At 32.8% G+C, this 11,969-nt stretch overlaps 1 pseudogene; it reads right to left on the reverse strand.

The window, feature by feature from the left end:
• Window positions 1–2,230, reverse strand: part of LOC106468321 — a 31,602-nt pseudogene extending 29,372 nt beyond the window's left edge.
• Between the last annotated feature and the right edge of the window lie 9,739 nt (window positions 2,231–11,969).

Genomic DNA, 11,969 nt, shown 5'->3' on the forward strand with positions numbered 1-11,969 from the left:
ACAGATTACGTAACAATACAAAGCTACACTAGCGTTTACGTACACACATATATTGTTGATTCTTACACTCGAGAATCTTTTACAACTTTAGAGAATACGCGGGAGTTTCGCAATACATGTTTAACAGTAGACGTTATGTACATTTCTAAATAAAAATTTAATTTAAACAAACATCATATTAAAATAAATATAGTATAATAAATCCATCACAAGACATTCCCTCTCTGTCGACTATGTATCCCAGGATGTTCACTTGTTGACAGGGATTCTCAAATTAAGGTTCCCATTCTAAAAGAATTTAGAATTTTATTTAGACCATCAAATACATTATCAATGGTCTTCCCATGTGCGATTATGCCATCCAAGTGGATGAATACGACGTTGTAGGGTAGTTCAGAGAAAGAACACACTGAAATTTAGTGTGAGCATTGCACATTCAAAATTATCACACAACAAATTGCCACAATACATTTTCTGCAGTAAAGGTATCTTCCCTACTTGCTTTGCCTTCTTGCACTTGGTAATATACACTTTTCAGACAGATGTTTGAAACCCATTTAGATCAACATAGATTATCCAAAGTAGAATCAATTCTTGGCAGTAAGAAGCATCCTAGTTTGTTATTTCATTCACTTTATGGTAGTCCACGCAGAATCTACTGGATCCATTCTTCTTATTCACAAGTACGAAAGGTAATACTCAAGGACAAGTACTCACTTCTGTTACTCCTTGAAAGTATCAGCTTGTTTTGCAAGTGGCAGTCATCTGATTAACTTGACATATTGGTGCTTTATTTTCAGTATCAATCTTCTGAAATATTATTTGTTCAGCCAAAGTCATGAGGTTTACTGAAGAAAGTATCTTGATATTCCATAAGCAAATCACACAATCTCTGGAATTTGTCAGCAGTAAGACCTCTACAGTTTTAGTCATACAGCTCTTGTAAGTGAGGTAGTAAGCTGTTCTTACTTAAGAATTTGACATCAGACTTCCTACATTTTACCTCAAAGGAGACTACATATGATGTTCTTTGAAGTGAAAGTAAAACCTGTACAGCTTCACATCTTGCAATGATTACATTTTTATTCTTCAAACACACGAGAGTTCTTATAACAATTAATCCATCAGAACACAATGGAGTGATTGGTTCCAATATGGCTCAGTCACTAGATGTAAGTTTATTGGTATTGATATTTCACTTCTTGATGGCACAATGACCACCCTCCCTTTTATCATTGGAAATTCAACCTTTGGTGTAATAATTGTCATGTATTGCACAGGAATTTCCTGTTCATAAACTGAGAAGCTATATGAAGTTGGCGTTATCTCACATCCATGTCTCTGCATAAAATCAGTTCCCAATATGTACTCTTCCTCGATGTCAATCACCCACAAATCATGAGGAGTAGAGAAGCTTGCTACAATAAGGGTAATTATAACATCTTGCTAGAACGTTATTTCTTCTTGCTGTTTGTATCTATCAATCTTCTTTCACCACTGCAGAAGGCAATTTCTCACCTTTTATTACCAAGTCGGGTTGAGATATTGTAGCTGTAAAACCAGTATTGATCAGCATTACTATAATGTTTTCCATCAATAAACCCATAGACTTGTGTATTGGTTTCCTTAAATGATGGATTTCTTACCTTATATGGAGCAGATAACGTATTCTCAGTTGAACTTTGCCCCATAATATCATATGATCCCTCTTTCTTCATTATGTGGTTAGATCTTTGATGTTCTTTTAATATTGTTGGACTTGAAGACTCATATTTATGGTATATATATATTCTCTCCTTGGTTTATTAACAGCTCCTGATTCCCCAGTACCAGCTGTAAAGCCAGGCATTTCACAACTATAACTCGTCCCTTTTGCTGACATATTTTGGGAGGAGATATTAGTCTCTACATTCTTTTATCTGCAGTTCCTAACAATACTTCTTTTAAAGTTACAGTACAAACACATATTGTCTTCTGGTTCATTTCCTCCATTTTGTCTGACTAATCCTTTTAATTTTCCTAGGCTACCATCAGGAAGAGTTGGTGTTTTATTATTATTAGATCTGAGAACCTCATTACAGAACTGTTTCTTTGCGACTTTAATGGAATCAAGTTCCAATGCTAACTGCAGAGGTTTCTTTACATATATACACTTACTTTGCATAACCCTAATTCTCATATTCTCGCCTGTCATGGCATCTATAAATTGGTCGCGTTCTAATGAATCCATTATGTCACATGAAGTATTTGGGTAAGAGAATTAGACAAGTATTTCTAAATATTCCATAAGTTAGGCTAATGTCTATTCTTTCTTCTATATTCTGTTCCATAATTTTGCTCTGGATACTTTTTTCTGATACTTGATGGTTGGTATGATGTTTCTCTGGATGACTACTTAATATCATTAAAATTGGTCTTTTTTAAATGAGCAGCAGATAAGTATCTTGTTGTTCACTATTCCACTTTTTTCTCACTCTTAATTATTTTGAACTGAGCATCTTACGTCTTCCATGATACCATTCCATAATAATCCGTTGGTTTCTCAATTGTGCGATGTTATTGAATTGGCCAGCTAAATTCTGGAACTGGATTTAGTAGTCACATGACTACATCAGTCCAGGAAGCAATAGTGGTGATATATGTAAACTAAATAGGTCATTTAATCCATATTTAATAATAAATGGTGTTTTATGCTGGAATTGCTGTGTAAGTGCAGAAAGATGTTTAATCTTTACTTTTACTAACTGTTTTACAGATGTTTTATTTGATTGCTAGCCTACTTTTCTACTTTAATGATTTCATTTTGTACTCCTTTGATTTTATCATTACAAACATTTTACATTTCCTTGATGTCTTTTTCTATTTCTTCAATTTTATCATTATAGCCTTTCTATACTTTATTGATATTTTTCTTTACGTTTTCAATCTCATTGTAGCCTCTCTATACATCTCCAGTAGCTTCATCGATTTTGTCTTCAATCAGATATATTTTTGTCCGAACTTTTCTTTAAATATTACGTTCTTTATTTAATGCATCTCTTAAATTTTCTGTTTCCCTTCTTTTAACTGTTTCATAATTTCTAGTAAACTTTATACCTGTCTTTATAATCGTGTTGTTATCGTCTCTAAGTTGAATTTGAGTCCATTTTTTTTCACCACAATAATCTCACTTCTGACATAAATGTTGTAACGTGTTCTATCATGGGGCGGGTTCTTTTGGATTATTTGCTTAAAACAATATCCAGTCCAATGTAACCAAATATGAATACCAAGTATATTTGTTTATTCAGTAAACGTTTTATACAGCTACGCTCACTTGTAGAACTAATTTGATAACTAAACTTTTCTACATTCTGAAAGTAATGTAGGACTAAGTTCACAAACAGTGATTCAATAGAAGATCTGAGACTAAAGGTACACATACTTAACTATATTATCATTGATAGATAAACAAACAGGTAGTTCACAGAATAACTGTGTAGTTCACAGAATAGACACGATAATTCTTATTGCTAATACTGAATAACTTTTCTGAAACTGAACTGAACCAATCAATCGATACTCATATATATTGTAACTTTCTTAATCCTTATCTTTCATGAACCTTCTAGATTTTAACATCATGGAAATCACGAGTTCCTTTTAGGAAACATCTATATTAAAACATTAAAAATATAACTTACAACAATATATTTCTGAATTATTTATGCACCGTGCTGCTTGTTAGTTCATTTCTTTGTCAGTCAGAAACTCATCAATAACCTTTTGAGTTACTCATAAAAATCAAAGAAGAATATCATCAATATTTTAGTTAATCCCAATAATTACAAATTGAGTTACCTATGCATTTTGCATAGAATGAGCTCACCCATTTTTTTATGTGTTCAGTTTTAAAACTGAACAGTGTAAGAGTAAAATTACTCAATATGATATAATACTGAGGGTTGAATATCTTATGTTAAAACGATTTGAATATACATAATCAAGAAACTATGTGAAAACCATGGCCTATCACTTTGGGGAACTCTTTTTCCTGGCAAAATAATAATACACTCAAATCATAATATGTTCAGAGTAGAGATTTAAAATTTACAAAACAGGAATATCAATTGTAGTTAATGAGATTGGAAAATAATGAAATATGGATTAGCTCAGAACATCGTGACCACCCAGAAAGAAACTTGCAACAAATCGTATCCCAGCAGTTGTAAGCAAAGTGTAGTGTCCTGTAATAGGAGAGAATTCAATAATGCAAATGTTATTGGCAAAGGCTGCATACATATAAAAGACAACTATATGCAACATAATCAAGAGGGATCTCCGTCTGGAAATGAGGTCAACTTGGTATAGTTTCATCAAGTAAGGTTTCCATTCAAATATCCCGTTCAACCATTCCATACTTCAAATAGCTGGAAAATGAAATTGGTATTCTTCCTATTCTATACAAGACATAGCGGTCAAGCCTACGGATTTTTGTGTGATCGATCAGATTTTTAAAGTTAAAGCTTGGAAACCTATATTCTCGTGTACTAGATTTATCATGGAAAGCAATATGGAGGAATGATACGCTTTGGATACAACAGTCTTATGAAGAAGCCTTTTGTTATTAAAACTACGTTGAAGGCTATTGTCTATATGCACGGTCGTCAAATTGAGCATGACTGGACAGGGAGACATGGACTGTAAAGATGTGGTGAGGTACAAATTCATGTTAATATAACTTACTCATATTTTGCAATGTGGGCTCCATTGTTAGTAAACTGTATAAAAAAGTTATTGCAAGTTAATCTCTACAGCTTAAAAAATCTAGAGACTGATAGTTCTTAGGTAAGAACATACTGAGCATTTCCTTTCCTAATAAAAGTCCAAGATTACAAGAAAGTGATAAAATATCACCAAGATATCCGTTTTTAGTCTCACCGTTGTTTTTATCAAACTTATTTGCAAAATTAGTATATATATTATAAATATTTTTGTATCATATACAACTTTCAATATTTTGGGCTGCTACAGAGAGTTAGAATGATATATGGATTAAACTACTTTAATTGATGTGTATGCTTTTGTGTAAGCACGCGTGTTCTTAGTCGCGTAAACTAATTAAGTTAATGTTTTCTGACTTTGCTAAATTCTGCACCAATACAGTTATATGTGTTATATCGGAATCTGGTTAGCTGTTGTAAAAGTTAAATTAATTAAGGTTTTTCCAACTGCCAACTGTATCCTGGATACTTTCACTAAAAGTTGAGCTTAGGTTTATTATATATTGCAAATAGATATATGTATATTCTTTCATCTCACGTATAGATAGATTGAATACGTATGTATGCTTTGTCTATAACTCACCAAAATCATTAACATAAAGCACAAACTTCCTTCACTTCTCGCTATTTTACTGATTTGAACACAGCAGTTTAGATTTAATTACATAATTCAAACTTGTTTAAGTTTACTGCTTTAAAAATCTCCATTAATATTGCTACAGTTTATTAATACTATTTTTTCCTTATACTTGTGTCGATAAGACGGTTAGCCAAGATTTAGTAGTAAAAGACTAGAGGGAAGGTATCTAGTCATCAGCCCCCACCACCAACTCTTGGGCTACTCTTTTACCAACGAATAGTGGGAATGACCGTCACATTATAACGCATCCACGGCTGAAAGGGCGAGCATGTTTGTTTCAGAGCGATCACAGTCACATTGGGCTATTTACTGTGTCACCGAGGGAATCTAACCCAGGTTTTTAGCGTTCTAAGTCCGTAAACTTAGCGCTGTCCCATCGGGGGACCGATTTTTGTATGTATTTTATCTTATATACAATATGTAAGAGAAACACGGTATCGTCAATGTTCTATAATGCACCTAATATGGATTTCTCTTACACTTTCTTGTTAGTTGAACTCGTCATCAAATGCATAAGATGATCTTGAGCACGACTGTTAACTCTACAATGAAATTCTTCTCAAAAAATTATATTTTGATATTAAAGCATTTTATTTTAAACAGTACTTAACGCATGTTAAAAATAATAAGAATATAACATTGGAACTGAAACGATAAGATAAAAACATTCACGATATTTCAGATTTTTTATAGCTATAGAGTGGCACTACCTGAAATTTAATACCATGTAGAAGAACGTGAAATGAAAACACTATTAATAATGTGTAACTCTGAAGGGTAACAGGACGAGTTTAACGCAAGTTACACAATAGGCTATTTGCGCCGTTCTTTCCACCGAGAGGAATTGAAACTCGAATTTTAGCGAGGTACGTTTGCTTTACAACTTTCTAACATTTTCTTTTGGGATTTTTATTGTACAATCTTAGCTGTACTAAGAAGATAGTGTAATTAAACTCTAACATAGATTACTATTGTTCAACTAAGTAAATAATGTAAGTAGTTTATAGCATTAACGATAATTGTTTGGTGAAGAAAGTTGTGTTGCCATATTTTAGTGTTAACAATAGCTTATAATTCTAATCTTAGAAAATGTCTGTACGCTACTAAGTAAGATATCAATATAGTCAAATTGTGTTACATATAAATATTTGACAAATAAAAATCTATATTTCTCTTTGCAGTAAAATCTCTCTCACTCTCTCTCTCTCTCTATATATATATATATAACCCCCCCCCCTCTCCATTGGCTCAGTGGTGAGTATGAGTTTATAACGTTGAAAATTGGTTTTAAATAATAGTACATCGTATAGTTTTGGATTTAATAACAAACTAACATTCTCTCTCTCTTTGTTTATCTATATATTTATATATATAAATGTGTATAAAATATCCAAGATAATTTAACTGAAGATTGTAGAGGCCAACAATCGCGGGCAACATGTCTCAGCCATCCAGTCCCAACATGACCAATTCTGACACCAGAAAAATCGTAAAAAATACAAAATTCGAAAAATGTATGTATCACTGCTTGGGAACTGCAAGAAGGTATTTTTGTACCAAATCCTGTGTAAGTTGGTTGACATACACATGATTAGTTCACGAAAACCCCAATTTTCTTTCCTCGCTTAAAAAACTGAGTGAAATACAAAAATTCTAAAATTGTCTATATCTTTAGGGAACAGTAGTAAAAGTATCTTTGTACCAAATCCCATGTAACGTGGCCATAATACGGTAATTCTCCTAAAATTATGTTTTTTGTGGCATCTTGATCCCGCTATAATTACTAAAAATAGGCAAGTCCACCACTTTTTCAGTCAATGTGTGGGACCTGTACTAAAATATCTTCGTAGCAAATCCCGTGTAAATTGGTCAAAATACGGCCGAGTAATTGACCAAAAACTCCAAATTATGCTTTTTTGTGAGATCTGACAAATCCATTTTTTTTTTGTATGAACATTTATATTTGTGCTAATTTTCATCTTGATTGCTGTAAATATGACCGCACAGGAGCCCAAAATATACATTGAGTTGTTTTACTTTTTACCACATAAAATCCTTAAAAAGGCCTAAATAAAAAAGAATGAAATAGCTGTTTCTGCGTATTGGATCAAGGAATAACCCTTCCAAGTTTCAAGGCAATCAGCCGAGGATTGAAAGAATAGAAGGTGATTGAAGTGTTTGGAAGAGAAGAAAGAAGAACAATCTTTCCTGAGACATGTAAAACGTTATAAATTAAATATAGATATATTTGATATATCGATGTTGGCAGAGATATAAGGAGAGGGTTTTTATTTTCTTCATGTGTTACAGTAGCAAACCACAAAAGAACAAGAACACTGCTTAAAATTAAATCTTCAAAACTAGAAACGTTTGTATATTCTTCTATTGAGTCAGATGTATTTATATAATATCTTACATGTGATGTTTATTTTCAAAGCGACCAATTTTTAAACAATACTAAAAACATAAGAAAGTTATTCTAAGATTTAAGATAAAAACTGGTATTTGTAGAGAAGAGGAATTAAGTTATATCTCAAACTTATTTCACGATATCATGATTCTTAATTAAAGTAGACATGTAGTGAGTTATTTTACTAAGTCTTCAAGTAAACGGCGTAACCAGTCGCACCTGCAATCGTTTCGGCATTGGCTTTATTGTTAAAAGAATCTGTAAAACTCCTAATAGAAATATGGAAAGTTTTGACTAGATAGTATTTATCACATCTGTTGATGATGTGTTTGAATCACTAAAAATCAATTATGAGATAACAGTTTGCTGAAGAATATAAAACACGGAATGGAATTTGAAATGTTTAATCTGAGTGACAGTTTAAGTGTGCTTGCGCTAAATTATAACAGTAGAAATTTCTAGGCTGCAAGTACAAATGCCCTTAATTTTCAACCACTTACTAAAAGGAACAACCTGTTAGCACCACAAGGGTTTTGGCTGACATTTTAAAACATGATAACGAAATTGATTGTTATTTGTATATCTCGTCCTCAACTGCAAGTGTGTAGGGTGTTCAGCTGCATCACGTTCAAACCTTGGAAGCTTCGATACATAACACGGCACGCTGACCACTAAGCCTCGCTCAGTCTTGCTAGATCCGAGTAACAGAAATTAGAGAATGAAAATAATTTAAAACCTAAATCGAAAAAGAACTAATTCAAGCCGAAAGGTGTTTGTACAATTTACCCCAAATTCTTTAATTGGTAATTCTTATCTTTAGATGATTCAGACAGTGAGCGTGATAGAAGGAAAAATAACGGAGAATAAGAATATATCTTTAATTCAACAGATGACTATTTTCATTTATTTTCTTTTCAATATAAAATTTAGCTCATGGTGTCCATACATCGTCATACAGTGAAAACAAATGTGAGTAGCTATTTAAATTGTAACTCAAAATTTATTAATAAAATAAAATTGTAAACATGGAAATACTTTGCAACAAACCTGTGAAATGTCACACCTTTTGTCTATGAGTTTCCGCAGAAACGTCATTAATAGCGCTCATGTCCATTCCGAATTCTACAAAGTCGCCACATATTGTTTATAAATCTGTTGCTGGAGTTCAAGAGATTATTTTTTTTATATCTTTACCAAGTTATTCTAAATTATCTGAATATGTTTCATGGGGAGATGGGGATACCCGGAATAAATTGTTTGCCAGTTGTTACGTATTACAATATCAGATAGCCTAAAACTGAGTAAAATTGTAATTTAGATTTAGTAGTTAAATAAATGCCGATATGTATCCAATTTATGATGGTTGCCAATAAGATTGATACACACAATTTTCTTTGTTTTATACAAATATGTTTTAATATACAAACAGTAATATAATTTACAACAACAGTTATTACAAACAGTGATTTATATACACAAGTTCCACAAACTTGCAGTAATACAAAGTCTTCTTTCTCGTCTGAAACTTCCTTGATGTCTTATCGAGAGTTCATGATGAGCGAGTTAATTTCGAGTTGACGTAGGTACAATTCACTTAACGGGGAGCTAGCTAGTTCTGTGGTTTTCACTGATCACACGGCGATTTTCTGGCAATGATGATGTTAGGTAATGTTTTCGTAAAAGTACTAACGTCCGATGTAATGTTCGAAATTTATAAGCGTCCCTGGTCAATATATCTAAAGTTCCCGATTAATAAGCGTTAATCACTGTTATAGCTTACAAAGTTTATAGCACACCAATTATAGCAAACCAATAATAGATACTGTTTTTTAGCGCGTCGCAAGTGGAGAGTTTCTCGAAATTTCAGTTTACGTCACAAAACCAACACTAACACTAGCGTTTACGTTACAAGCATATATTGTTGATTCTTACACACGAGCCCCCCAGTGGCACAGCGGTATGTCTGCGGACTTACAACGCTAGAATCCGGGTTTCGATACCCGTGGTTGGCAGAGCATAGATAGCCCATTTTGTAGCTTTGTGCTGGGGGACGGTTTGCTGTAATAAACGGCGGTTTATGGAGGCGTGAACTAGCAACAGACATTTGTTTGTTTTAGATTTTAAGCGTAAGACGATACTAAGAACTATCTACACAAAGGTGTCTCTAATTTTGAACTAATGGACTGGAGGCTAGTGAAACATCACCCATCGCCAAATCTTGGGCTACTCTTGTCTGATCGAATAGTGGATTTGACCATCACTATTATCACGCATCCAAAATACGGGACACATTTCTGCGGCAACGAAACACGAACTTCAAACCCTTCAACTTACACTTCAGCCACATTAACTACTAGGCCACACCGGTACAACAAGTGACATTATTAACAGGTTTGATCATTGCAAGTTTAGTGGCGTAGATTTGTCATTTGCGTCTTCTAATTATTAATAATAAAAGTAAAGAAGATTAAATAGCCAGTGCTGACAAGGATATTCGCCTAATATCAGGGTCCTACAAGATGGCCGAGTTACGACAGACATGGTAATGGTTGAAACGCTGTTTATATTAGTAAACTGCTTGAAAGCAGCTTTTATGGTGTGAACTGTATTAAGTTGACGAAGTGTAATTTTACCAGTTTTAGTTATGTGAAAACACCTCAGAATTATGGTATGGATTTATTAGATTACGATGTTAAATGCTTTCACTCTGCCGGCTTGGTCCTTTCTGTACTTACCCCTGAAATTTAGTCTTAATACTCAGTCTAAGAGGTTTACATATTTTTTACCTTTATTTATTCCCTCTTTTTTGTTATCATCAAAGACTTAGTTAATTTAAAGCTATACATATTTCATAACTTAATCTGAGAAATAAAAAATGAGGTTTGTGTAAAATAGTAAATTTTATATTTTGCTTATTAAAATAATGCTATAAAAACGTATTATAAACAATAGAAAGATAATAAAATATCTACCAAATAATAATTATCAATCTCAGGAGGTGTAGCAAACATAACATAATCACAGTCTTCCGTTCAGTAGACAATTCAATAATAGTAAACGATTTAACTATTTATATGTGTATATACAGCTGAACTCTTGGAAATCTTGTAAAACTAGGAGTAATCCCCGCATGGCATTTAGTTCGTGGACCTTACGGGGATAGTGGACGGTGTTCGTGTGCGTCATTTGTCATGTAGGTCTACGGAATACTGGCTTAAGGTTTTTTAGGAATTCACCAATACTGGCCAGTTTCTTCACATTAATACATTATTTAACATCTACTTCTAATAGTACTGGAGATCTGGAGTATACCTAAGAACCCATGAAAGTTTCATGACGATCAGAGTTCCGAAGTGGGCATTATATCAATAGTATGGAGGAAAATTCAAATGGCTGTCACACTCGAAAGAAAAACAACAGAAAATGAATAAAATAAGGGGTTTTAGTATCTTTCTTGGACATACCCAAGAACCCATAAAACATTTATGTTGATATGTATTGGGGAAGTAGGCACAGATGCAGTAGGAAAATGGAGTATTGAAATGGTTGTCAAACGAATAAAAATTAAAAAAAATTAATTGATGTATAAAGTTTTAGAATATTTTTAGGGCGTACCAAGAACCCCTGAAACACTCATAGCAATCAGTGATGGGGAAGTTGGAAAATTTACATTATGGACAGACACACAGATGTTGTCTAAATAATACATCATTTATATTTAACCAGAAATTATTGTTGATATTAATCATATAAAATTTGAAACCGATATTATTATTCGAACAAACACCGTGAATTATTTTATGGTTGTTTAATTTAAAAAGTAACGAAATTAAAAAAAATTAATGAAAGTTGTTACGCAAGAATCCTACTGATCATCATTTGGCTACATTTACTAAAAAAACTTATCTCAACAAAAAAAATAAAAAGTACTTAAAGGAAAAATATTAAAATATATTCATGTGATTATTTTATTTATACATACATTTGGAAAATAAATTTGTGACCTCAATTTCTATTTTTGTCATTTACCTCAAGAACAGCATAACAGTAATCTAGTCCACGATTTCTCGGATGATTCTGTGACATTTCGACATTTATAAAGTCGTTAGTTGTACTGCATTCAAACACGATGTCCATAAACTTGTCATAAATAGAA

The sequence above is a fragment of the Limulus polyphemus genome, unplaced genomic scaffold (genome assembly GCF_000517525.1).
Source record: "Limulus polyphemus unplaced genomic scaffold, Limulus_polyphemus-2.1.2 Scaffold87, whole genome shotgun sequence".
NCBI classification, from domain to species: Eukaryota; Metazoa; Arthropoda; class Merostomata; order Xiphosura; family Limulidae; genus Limulus; species Limulus polyphemus.